Source organism: Bubalus bubalis, chromosome 13, assembly GCF_019923935.1.
Source record: "Bubalus bubalis isolate 160015118507 breed Murrah chromosome 13, NDDB_SH_1, whole genome shotgun sequence".
In the NCBI taxonomy this organism is placed as follows: domain Eukaryota; kingdom Metazoa; phylum Chordata; class Mammalia; order Artiodactyla; family Bovidae; genus Bubalus; species Bubalus bubalis.
In genome coordinates, this window is record NC_059169.1 from 29,742,548 (window position 1) to 29,756,024 (window position 13,477).

General features: G+C 35.8%; 1 pseudogene; it reads right to left on the bottom strand.

The window, feature by feature from the left end:
- Positions 1–1,352: 1,352 nt before the first annotated feature.
- Positions 1,353–1,453, bottom strand: LOC112578582 (annotated as a pseudogene).
- Between the last annotated feature and the right edge of the window lie 12,024 nt (positions 1,454–13,477).

The window sequence follows — 13,477 nt, forward strand, 5'->3', positions numbered from 1 at the left end:
TGAATTTCTAAATTGATGATTTATAGAGCTATGCTTTTAATAAAATTTGTTGCCTACTTGTTTTGTGAGGAAGCAGAAAGAAGATAATGTTTCAGGGAGAAAAAAAAGTATTATTTTCAGATTTCATAAGATAGTTTGTCTTTTGTCTTCATTACCATTTGATTCTGAGAAATATCTTAGAAAATTATATTCATTTCTCTTTTGGAGCCTAGGAGAAGCAAGACATGAAGGAAAAATAATAGAAAAGACAGAACAATTCTTTATTTTCTTTATTATAATGGCTAAACATAATGGGAAAGCATCATTTTTGGAAAGATAATTTCATTAAGATAGTCCCACTTAAATGAGTGAATTGATATAATTAACAATAATGTATTGCCTCAGAGTTAACCTGCACAAGTGTTATTCTCATTATTAAACATTGCATCTTTATTCTATACTTTTAATTCATGATTTCCTTGTATAGTAAATGGATGTAAATAGGTAAAAAGTAAAATCCAATGATCTGTAACTGTATCGCCTCTCCATTTCTCTTCTCCCATGCTCTTTCCAAAGTCTCATCTTCTTTGCTAATAGGTTTCATGTACTGGTCCTGGAATAAAGATTGCTGCTTAGGTCATAGGTGGCCATGTGTGACAGGGGTCTGCAGAAAACCTTTCTCTACTGACAGAGGTGTGGAGCTTTGGTGATGGCAGGGGAATATAACAACATCTGATGGTGCTCTACTGACACAGAGAGTCCTGGCAACAGAGGACATGGTGTAGCAATGAGATGAAGACAGAGATCAGAATTATTTTTTAATTGTAGTTAACTTATAATGGTGTGTTAATTTCTGCATTATAGCAAAGTGACTCACTTATACATCTATTTAGATTATTTTTAATCTATTTTCTATTACGGTTTATCACAGGATAGCAAATGTAGTTCACTGTGCTATACAGCAGGACCTTGTTGCTTATCCATCCTATATATAATAGTGTGCATCTACTAATCCCAAACTCCCAATCCACCCCCACCCCCACCTCCCACTTGGCAACCACAAGTGGCGTTCTCTGCGTCAGTGAGATAGGTTCACTTGTGTCATATTTTTATGTTACACCACACTGCATTTATCTTTCTGACCTACTTCATTTAGGATGATAATCCCCAGGTCCATGTATTACTGCACACAGCATTATGTCATTTTTTTTTATGGCTAAATAGTAATGCATGTATATATGTAGCATATTTTCTTTATCCAGTCATCTGTCAATGGACATTTAGTTTGTTTCCATGTCTTGGCTGTTTTGAATAGTGCTGCTATGAACATAGAGGTACATGTTTCTTCTTTAATTTTATCTCAATATATGCCCTCAAATTTGGAACATTTCATGAATTTTTGTCATCTTTGTGCAGGGACCATGCTAATCTTCTCTGTATCACTCCAATTTTAGCATATATGTGCTGTTGAAATGAGCAAGAGAATTGGAATTAAAGGAGTGTTTTACCATGGACTCCAAAATAACTAAGGTTAAATAAAAGACAAGTGGTTCATAATTAATCATTGATATGAATATGACTATGAATAACAGTGACAGCTGAGTCACTAAACAATTAATTAAAAGAATTTGGAAAATATTGTAAGCAAGGTGGAAATTATAGTAGATAATCGACACTCATTAAACACTAGGTCTTTCAGTTTCCCATTTTTTAGTGAAAAATAATAGCCTTCAATAGCATCAACAACTACAAAATTACAAAGTATCATGTTTGTCACTAGAAGCTTATTCATAGAAGCTTGTGAAGCAGTCAGAGATACAAGGCCGACTCACAGATCTGAAAGCCTTTACAACTGGAAATGCAAAATGACTATTGAAAAGAATTTGTATTGATACATGGTGCTTCCCAGGTGGTGCTAGTGGTAAACAACCCACCTGCCAATGCAGGCGACTTAAGAGATGCTGGTTTGATCCCTGGGTTGAGAAGACCCCCCTGGAGAAGGGAATGGCTACCCACTCTAGTATTCTTGCCTGGAGAATCCCATGGACAGAGGAGCCTGGTGGACTGCAGTCCATGGGGTTGCTAGGAGTCGGACACGACTGAGCGAGTTCACTTTCACTCTTCACTTTCATGCATTGGAGAAGGAAATGGCAACCCACTCCAGTGTTCTTGCCTGGAGAATCCCATGGACAGAGGAGCCTGGTGGACTGCAGTCCATGGGGGTCATGAAGAGTCGGACATGACTGAAGTGACTTAATATGCATGCATTGATACATGATCTTTACCTAGAGATCTTTTAGATCCTTAAATTTTCAGCAAAGTCAATGATTAGATTAAAACTTTATTTAAACAAAAACTCATCACTTATTTTAAAAGTTTCTATGTCACACTATTTATAGGAAATCATGTCGTTAAGATAATGCTTCATTTCAAAACATACTGGAGCCCATGGGGCTTAATATGACATGTTTAAGGAATGTATAATTTTCATCATCCCCACACTATAATGTGAAACATTATTTGCCTTTGGGAAGAATTAATGAAAACATAACTTGACATTATGATTATGGACATCTGTCTTTGTTTATGTTCATCTCGGCTTAATGCAGAAATGTCAAAGAAAGTATGTAGGGTGAATACTGTGTATCTTTCAGTTTTACTCTCATTGCTCAGCACAAAGAGATGAAAAAGGCATTGTGCTTCTTGTGTGGTAGGAATTTAGCTAATGGATATATAAAGCAAACAAAGCTGGAAGGAAAAGTTTTATTGCTCCATCCTGGACCATATGGATTTTTGTGGCTTTTGTTTTTACTTTATTGGATGTTGTTGTTGTTGTTGTTTAAAGGATGCTTAATTTGAAAGATCTGGAACCTCACTAAAATTTGGATTCATACCAACACAAAACTTTGTCTTAAAACATACTAAAACTTTGCTTATTCTCTTGCCAAGGAAAAGAAGTCACACATGTTTGGATATCTCTGTAGAAATCCAAAGGACTGACAATAAGGAGGAAAATATTTTCTGCTTAAGCTATTGCAATTTTTTCCCTTTACAATAGGAAAAAAAAGAAAATATTTGATGATAAACATGACTACATAATATTAACTATTTTTACTAATATTTAATAGCTAATACTGTTTTAACCAAGGCTACTAATGATATTAATATCCCAGGATTCATATTTTGTTTTAGTCAAATTTAACTGCCCAATAGTTGTTTTCTTGATATATGGACTTACAGAATCAAATTGCCTTTTTACTGGCTCCTTTTATTCCAGGTAAATCTAAAATGCAGAATGTTATTTATACTAGTTTATATTAGTGACAGGACTTCCCAGGTGGCATGAGTGGTAAAGAACTGCCTGACAATGCAGGACACAAAAGAGACTCAGATTCGATCCATGCGATGGGAAGATCCCCTGGAGGAGGGCATGGCAACCCTCTCCAGTATTCTTGAGTGGAGAATCCAATTGAAAGAGGATCCAATTGAAAGAGGAGTCCATAGGGTTGCAAAGAGTCAGACACGGCTGAAGTGACTTAGCATGCATGCATGCACATTATTAGAGACATTTCAATCTAGAATATGCAACCAAAATATATTTATATGGACCAGCAATTCTTTCTTTTTTATAGATATTAATGACATAAATTTTTTAACCAATAATTGTGACAAGAATGTGATGGAGGCAGATTTTTTATTTAAAAAAATACATATAAAATATATAAAAAATATAACATATTTTAAATTTTTGAAATTTATATTGAAATTCAAATAAACTCTTTAAGGTGGCTGTGTTTCATGTAATATTTATTCTTAATACATACAATATTTATATTTTAGAAAAAACTTATTAAGTTAATAATCAATATTATGGATTATTACCTGTGCAAAAAAAGATATTAGCTTCCTTATGTCATATCCAAGCATGCATATTTCTTCCATTTACCCTACCAATATTGTTTGCCACAGAATTTATTTGCTTCCTGTTTATGTTTCTATCTATGGACATGTGGTTAATGGCTGAGAAATGTTAATCAACCCTAAAAGGAGAAAGGAAGCATTAGCCTCACCTGGCAGCTTCGCAGTTGAATTATTAGTTCCAAGGTTTATCCCTAGAATTTGAATCAGTCAACATTTTAACAAAATTTCCCTGGTGTACTTCTGAAGATTCTGACTCCATAAATCTTTAGTGAGACTTGAGACATTTTGCTTCTAAACATATTTCAAATGATATCAGCGCCTCTGACCCTCCAACGACCCTTTGCAGCATGATGTCTGGAATCATGGTTAGCAAGCTCTGGGAGTTGGTGATGGACAGGGAAGCCTGGCTGCTGAAGTCCATGGGGTCACAAAGAGTCAGGCATGACTGAGCAACTGAACTGAACTGAACTTCATTAATTGTATATATATATTTTTCCTATAGTTAACACTAACACCGGTTTTTAAAATTAAATACCATTTATTCAGCCCTTTACTTTCTGACAGGACTTAGCGTTCTCTTTATAGTCAAACACACCAAATAATAGATGTCCCTTTTTCTTTGTATGTCCTAATATTTTATTTTTGTTTAGAAAGCAGAAAATCTTTCATTCTGCTATGCATTATTTGTTAGTTAAATGCTATCATTTTCGGTCTCAAATAGAACCTCCCCAAAAAAGTAAAAAAATCATATGATATATATAAAACATATATGTATAGATAAATATTTCAAACAAACTCAGATATGATAGGCAACATAATGGCCATATATATATATATATATATATACATATGTTTGTATATATTTACTTTGGGAAATATAATTTGGTTACTTCTCCATTTATCAAATCTCAGATGCTATCAATCTTTCGTGCTAGATGACTTACATTCAGTTCAGTTTAGTAGCTTAGTCGTGTCTGATGTCTGACTCTTTGTGACCCCATGGACTATAGCAAGCCAGGATTCTCTGTCCATCACCAACACCTGAAGCTTGCTCAAATTCATGTCCATTGAGTCAGTGATGCCTTCCTACCATCTCATCCTCTGTCGTCCCCTTCTCCTCCTGCCTGCAATCTTTCCCAGCATCAGGGTGTTTTATAATGAGTCCATTCTCTGCATTAGGTGGCCAAAGTATTGGAACTTCAGCTTCAGCATCAGTCTTTCCAATGAATATTCAGGAGTGATTTCCTTTAGGATGGACTGGTTGGATCTCCTTGCTGTCCAAGGGACTCTCAAGAGTCTTCTCAAACACCACAGTTCAAAAGTTTCAATTTTTCAGCACTCAGCTTTCTTTAGAGTACAAATCTCACATCCATACATGACTACTGGAAAAACTGTAGCTTTGACTAGACTGACCTTTGTCAGCAAAGTAATGTCTCTGCTTTTCAATATGCTGTCTAGGTTTGTCATAGAATTTCTTTCAAGGAGCAAGAGTCTTTTATTTCATGGCTACAGTCACTATCTGCAGTGATTTTGGAGCCCAGGAAAATAGTTTCCACTGTTTCCCCATCTAGTTGCCATGCAGTGATGGGACTGGATGCCATGATCTTAGTTTTCTGAATGTTGAGTTTTAACCCAACTTTTTCACCCTCCTCTTTCACTTTCATCAAGAGGCTCTTTTGTTCTTCTTCACTTTCTGCCATAAGAGTGGTGTCATCTGCATATCTGAGGTTATTGATATTTCTGGAAAAATCTTGATTGTGCTTCATCCAGCCTGCAGTTTGCATGATGTACTCGACATATAAGTTAAATAACCAGGGTGACAATATAAAACCTTGAGGGACTCCTTTCCCAGTTTGCAACCAGTCAATTGTTTCATGTTCAGTTCTAACTGTTGCTTCTTGATCTGCATACAGATATCTCAGGAGGCAGGTCTGGTGGTGGTACTCCCATCTCTTTGAGAATTTTTCAGTTTGTTGGTATCCACACAGTCAAAGCTTTGGGGTAATCAATAAAGCAGAAGTCGATGTTTTCCTGGAATTCTCTTGCTTTTTCAATGTTCCAACTGATGTTGGCAATTTGAAAATCTGGTTCCTCTGCCTTTTCTAAATCCAGCTTGAACATCTGGAAGTTCATGGTTTAAGTACTGTTGAAGCCTAGCTTGGAGAATTTTGAGCATTATTTTGCTAGCATGTGAGATGAGTGCAATTGTGTGGTAGCTTGAACATTCTTTGGCATTGCCCTTCTTTGGGGTTGGAATGAAAATTGATTGTTTCCTGTCCTGTGGCCACTGCTGAATTTGTCAAATTTGCTGGTATAGTGAGTGCAGCACTTTCACAACATCATCATTTAGGACATGAAATAGCTCAGCTGGAATTTCATCACCTCTACTAGCTTTGTCCCTGGTGATTCTTCCTAAGGCTCCCTGAACTTTGCATTCCAGGATGTCTGACTCTAGGTGAGTGATTACACCACTGTGGTTAACTAGGTCATTAAGATCTTTTTGTATAGTTCTTCTGTGTATTCTTGTCACCTCTTCTTAGTATCTTCTGCTTCTGTTAGGTCCATGCCATTTCTATCCTTTATTGTGTCCATCTTTGCCTGAAATATTCCCTTGGTATCTCTAATTTTCTTGAAGAGATCTCTAGTCTTTCCCATTCCTTTGTTTTCCTCATTTCTTTGCATTGATCACTGAGGAACACTTTCTTATTTTTCCTTGTTTTTTTTTTTTTTTTTTTTGAACTCTACATTCAAATGGGTATATTTTTCTTTTTATCCTTTGCCTTTACCTTCTCTTCTTTCCTCAGTTATTTGTAAGGCTTCCTCAGACAACCATTTTGCCTTTTTGCATTTCTTTTTCTTGGGGATGGTCTTGATTACTGCCTCCTGTACAATGTCATGAACCTCCATCCATAGATCTTCAGGCACTCTGTTTATCAGATCTAATCCCTTGAATCTATTTGTCCCTTCCACTGTATAATCATAAGGGATTTGATTTAGGTCATACCTGAATGGTCTAGTGGTTTTTCCTACTTTCTTCAATTGAAGTCTGAATTTGGCAATAAGGAGTTCATGATCTGAGCCACAGTCAGCTCTCCATCTTGTTTTTGCTGACTTCGCCATCTTTGACTGCAAAGAATTTAATCAATCGGATTTAGGTATTGACCATCTGGTGATGTCCATGTGTAGAGTTTTCTCTTGTGTTGTTGAATGAAGGTGTTTTCTATGACCAGTGTGTTTTATTGGTAAAACTCTGTTAGCCTTTGCCCTGCTTCATTTTGTGCTCTAAGACCAAGTTTGCCTGTTACTTCAGGTATCTCTTGACTTCCAACTTTTGCATTCCAGTCCCGTATGATGAAAAGAACATCTTTTATGGGTATTAGTTCTAGAAGGTCTTCTAGGTCTTCATAGAACTGTTCAACTTCAGCTTCTTCAACACTGCTGGTTGGGGCATAGACTTGAATTACTGTGATATTGAATGGTTTCCCTTGGAAAAGAACAGAGATCATTCTGTCGTTTTTGAGATTGCGTCCAAGTACCTCATTTCAGACTCTTTTGCTGACTATGAGAGCTACTCCATTTCTTCTAAGGGATTCTTGCCAACAGTAGTAGGTATAATGGTCATTTGAATTAAATTCACCCATTCCAGTCCATTTTAGTTCACTGATTCCTAAAATGTAAATGTTCACTCTTGTTATATCCTGCTTGACCACTTCTAATTCACCTTGATTCATGGACCTAATGGAGTTATTTCTTTACTCTTGTCCAGTAACATATTGGGCATATACGGACCTGGGGAGTTCATCTTTCAGTGTCATATCCTTGCCTTTTCATACTGTTTTTGGGGTTCTCAAGCAAGAATACTGAAGTGGTTTTCCATTATCTTCTCCAGTGAACCAACTTTGTCAGAACTCTCCACCATGACCTGTCCTTCTTGGGTGGCCCTATAGGGCATGGCTCATAATTTCATTGAGTTAGACAAGGCTGTGGTTCATGTGATCAGTTTTATTAGTTTTCTGTGACTGTGGTCTTCATTCTGTCTGAAGGATAAGAATAAGAGGTTTATGCAAGCTTCCTGATGAGAGAGACTGACTGTGGGGAAATTGAGTCTTGTTCTGATGGGTGGGGCCATGCTCAGTACATCTTTAATCCAATTTTCTGTTGATGGGTGGGACTGTGTCCCCTCCCTGTCCTTTGACCTGAGGCCAAACTATGGTGGAGTAATGAAGATAATTACCTAATTCAAAAGGTCCCATGCACCAACTGCCTCACTCAGTGCCCCTGACCCTGCAGCAGGCCAGGGACAATCCACACCTCTGCTGATGAGTTATGTTAGGGAACTTTGTAATCTTAATGATAATTCAATCTTCTCAATTTAAAATGAGAATAATAATATTTTATTTTTTGAATTGTGGTGTTGGAGAAGACTCTTGAGTTTCCCTTGGACAGAAAGGAGATCCCACCAGTCCATCCTAAAGGAAATCAGTCCTGAATATTTACTGGAAGGATTGATGCTGAAGCTGAAACTTCTATACTTTGGCCACCTGATGTGAAGAACTGACTCATTGGAAAAGACCCTGATATTGGGAAAAGATTGAAGGTGGGAGAAGAAGGTGATGACAGATGAGATAGTTGGGTTGCATCACCGACTCAGTGGACATGAGTTTGAGTAAATTCCAGGAGTTGGTGATGGACAGGGAAGCCTGGCATGCTGCAGTCCATGGGGTCACAAAAAGTCGGACATGACTGAGAGACTGAACTGAACTGATAATGTATTATTAAGGTAATAAAAAATCCATACTTCAAAGGAGTGCTTGACAGATTAATAATACTTAGAAGTTCTAAAGAATATTAAGAAGTTGCAAAGTGTAGACTTTCCTTAATATTTTTCAGAAGAATGGGTTTCTTGGTATGTTTTATTTAATTTTTAAATTTTTTAGTGGAGTATAGTTGATTTATAGTATCTTGTGTTAGTTTCTGCTATACAGCAAAGTGAATCTGTTAGTCATATACATATATCCACAGTGTTTAAAGATTTTTTTCCCCCATATAGGTTATTACAGAGCATTGAGTAGAGTTTCCTGTGCTATATATTGTGTGTGTGTTTGCATGTGTGTGTGTGTGCACACGTGTGCGCATGTGCACGCTCAGTCAGGTCCGACTCTTTGCAAACCCATAGACTATAGTCCACCAGGCTCCTCTGTCCATGGGATTCTCTAGGAAAGAATACTGGACTGGGTAGCCATTCCCTTTTCCAGGGGATCCTCTAGACCCAAGGCTTGAACCCAAGTCTCCTTCATCACAGGCAGATTCTTTACCATCTGAGCCACAGGAAAACACATGCTATACAGTCGTAGGTCTTTTTAGTTATCTATTTTATACATAGTGGTATGTATATGTCAATCCCAATCACCTAATTTGTCTCTCTCCCCTTTTCTCCTTTGGTAACCATAAGTTTGTTCTCTACATCTTTTACTCTATTCTTGTTTTATATTTTTACTTGTACCTTTTTTTTTAGATTCTACATATTACCTATATTATATGGTTTTGTCTTTCTCTGTCAGACTTTACTCAATATGATCATCTCTAAGTCCATCCATGTCACTGCAAATGACATTGTTTCATTTTTTTTATAGCTCAGTAATAATCCATTGTATATATGTACCACATCTTCTTTATCCATTCCTCTGTCAGTGGACATTTAGGCTTCTTCCACATCTTGGCTATTGTAGACAGTGCTATAATAAACACTGGGGTGCAAGTATCCTTTTGGATTATTGAATTCTTCATATATATGCCCAGGAGTGGGATTGTTGGATCATATGGTAGTTCTATATTTATTTTCTTAAGGAAATTTTATACTGTTCTGCATAACGGTTGTACCAATTTATATACCCACCTATAATGTAGGAGGGTTCCATTTTCTCCACACACTCTGCAGAATTTGTTGTGTGTAGACTTTTTAATGATGGCCAATTACCTCACAGCAGCTTGAGTTACATTACTCTGATATTTACTGATGCTGAACATCTTTTTGTGTGCTTTTTAGCCATCTGTATATCTTATGTGGAGAAATTTCTATTTAGATCTCCTGTCCATTTAAAAAAAAAAAACAAAACTTTACCATTGATCTGCATGAGCTGTTTTGGAGATTAATTTCTTGTCAGTCTCTTCATTTGCAAATATTGTCTCCCATTCTATGGGTTGTCTTTTGATTTTGTTTACGATTTCTTTTGCTGTGCAGAAACTTTTAAGTTTAATTAGGTCCCATTTGTTTATCATTGTTTTTATTTTCATTACTCAAGGGGGTGGATCAAAAACATATTGCTGTGATTAATGTCAAAGAGTTTTCCTCTAAGAGTTTTATACTGTCCATCATTACATTTAAGGATTTGATTCATTTAGAGTTTATTTTTGTATATGGTGTTAGAGTGCTCTAGTTTCATTTTTTACATGCAGTTGTCCAGTTCTCCCAGCAGCATTTATTTAAAAGACTCTTTTCTTCATTGTATTTTCTTGACTCCTCTGTTGTTGATCATAGATATATGAATTTATTTCTGGGCTTTCTATCCTGTTTCATTGATCTGTATTTTTGTTTTTGTGCCAATGCCATACTGTTTTGATCACTGTAATCTTATATTATAGAAGTGAAGTCAGGAAGTTACACTGGTAATGTGGCCAGAGTATCAATAGTGACAAGAGGCAGGTTAAATGTGTGTTAGTCTTTTTACTGACAATATGAGTTTATCTGAAAGCTGTATTAATAATCAGCTATTTTTTATTCATGGCAGTGGTAATTGAGATGCAATTTAATGTATGCTGACTCTATTAAGTAGATTAGTTTCACTTAATATTAACCCATATTAACCATTTTTCAAACTCATATCCTAGTTTTCTACTTTGGGATTGTTTTTAATACCTAAAAAAGTAATACTGTAAATATTATTATGTGTAATCAAAATTTAAGTTTTAGCCTGAAATCATCTTCATCCTTTATATAAATATCCAGCACCATCTATTAAACTATTGTCTCTCAGCTCTAAATTTGCTATTTTATATTCATCTTTGTGATGCAGAAACTAAAATCCTGCAAAATGCTTTTCTGTTTTGGGTGCCAGCTACCACCCAACGAGGCATTGCCAACAGTGAGCACTTGAAAGAATCTGCAAGGTTGGAGAAGGAATAAAGAGCTTTTACTTTTTACTTTTACTTTTTCATATGCTTACAGTTATTTTATATTACATTTTAGTTGCTTACTGTTACTTCTGTTCCAATTTTTACTGCCACATAACAAACAACCTCCAAAATGTAACATTCTGTAGGTATAGAGCTCCCATTTTTAAAAATATAATAGACTAGTAGTAGTTCAAGGGCTCAGTATGGGCTTGACTTGGGGTGTCTTGTGCCACTAAAGTTAGCTATTGACTAAAATTGAAGTCATGCAATCGTCACCTGGCATAATCAATCCTTCATACAGGATGATTCATTTCATTGCTAGCAACTGATGCTGGCTGTCAACTGGTAGCTCAGTTAGACTGCTGCTGCTAAGTCACTTCAATCGTGTCTGACTCTGTGCGACCCCATAGACGGCAGCCTACCAGGCTCCCCCGTCCCTGGGATTCTCCAGGCAAAAACACTGGAGTGGGTTGCCATTTCCTTCTCCAATGCATGAAAGTGAAAAGTCAAAGTGAAGTTGTTCAGTCGTGTCCGACTCTTAGTGACCCCATGGACTGGAGCCTACCAGGCTCCTCTCTCCATGGGATTTTCCAGGCAAGAGTACTTGGAGTGAGGTGCCATTGCCTTCTCTGTCAGTTAGGCTATTTACTATTAATCCAATACATACAAATGGGTTCTACACCACAGTAGTGTCAGGGCAGATAGACTTTTTACATAGCAAGTGATTGCCCCACAAGTGTTCCATGAGAAACAGAGGAAACTTTTCAGACATAGACTCAAATTACACAGCATCACTTGTGATGCATTTTCTTGGCTAGCATTATGACAGTGAATTAAAGGAAGGGGACATAACCCTCATCTCTCTGTTGGAGAACCATCTGAAGAGCTTGGAACCAGGGCCATGGAGCCCCTTCTCAAAGCACAGATACAACTTCTGACAGATCTGAGTGTCAGTTCTTTAAGGCTGCCCTTTCAAACTTCAAACTTTTAAGAATCCCAACTTCTTCCCTTTGTTCTCCGTTTTCTAAGGAACACTTTAGTCTTTTTAATTTGCTTTTACAGTTACCTAAATAAAACCTTGCATCAAATTAAGAATTTTTAATACTAAATTTTCTAATTAAAATAACCGCTGTGATTTTTGCCTGCACTTTGACACAGAAATTCACACAGAAAATAAATATTTTGAGACAAATGAAAGCTGACCAGACCAATAATTAGAAGAAAAAAAAAAAAAACTAATGAAATATTCAAACTATTTTTGAAGAGTTTTATCATATCTGGATATATTGATACTTCAAAGGAAAATTATTTTATATGAATTATATCATTTTATCAAGGACTAACTACTCACTTGTTTTTGCTGTGCTCAGTACCTTGATCCTCAAAGGAATTATATATTAAAGTTTGATGCAGAATACTAGGAGGTAAAATATAGAAGTTTTAGGACATTTCATAGCAATTCATTTACTTAATTAACTGAAAGTTTTTTTGATAAAAATTTATCCAAATGAATACATTCACTCTGATCACATAAAAATTTTATTATATGGTTGAAAAAAGAATATTTGCTATATTTATGATACATATATGGGCATAGGTAAGTATATATAATTTATATACTCAAATATAGTGATAACTATTTCAATAAAGATTGATTTCCTTCAAAATTTTGAAGCACATATTTTTTATGGTTCAGCTGTTTAATGAAATTGTTTTACCATTCCTTAAAACATATAAACCCATAATATCTCTGAAATTCATCACTATCAGTACATTTTTTTCTTATTTTGGCACTTTCATGATTTTAAATCCTTTTTCCTTCCAGAGTTTAAAATTCTTGGTAAGCATTTGTCCTTGAGTAGATAGATCTTTAGTGTTAACCTCATACTCTAAATGTCTCAATTCCTTCATTAGTAGCAGAGAAATATCATTTTCCTTATTTAATATTAAAAATGTCTGAAAAAATAAAATATCTGGTAGGTTTCTTTGATTTTCTATATCCTAAGGAGATAATGGATTTAAATATGATGAGACAGAAGGAGTAAAAGTATTAACAGAGCTACCAACTAAGAGCAAGCTGTAAGAACGCGCCAAAGTACTTGCGTTAGAATCCTGGTTTTTCTCCTTACTAACTCTGTAATACACACTGAGTGAGTTACTTCACCACTTTGTCCTTCGTTTTTTTTCAACTTCAAAATGGCCACTAACTCATACAGTCATTAAGAAGATTAAGTGTGTTAATATACTCAAAGTACTTAGAAATATTTGGCACATGGTAAGAACTATAAAAGTGTTAGCTATCATCGTGTCAACTACAAAGAAAGATTTACTTCTGAGAAATAGCACACCTTACTTAAATTTTTTATGATGCAATCACTAAGGTTACTTAAGGCTGTAATACATT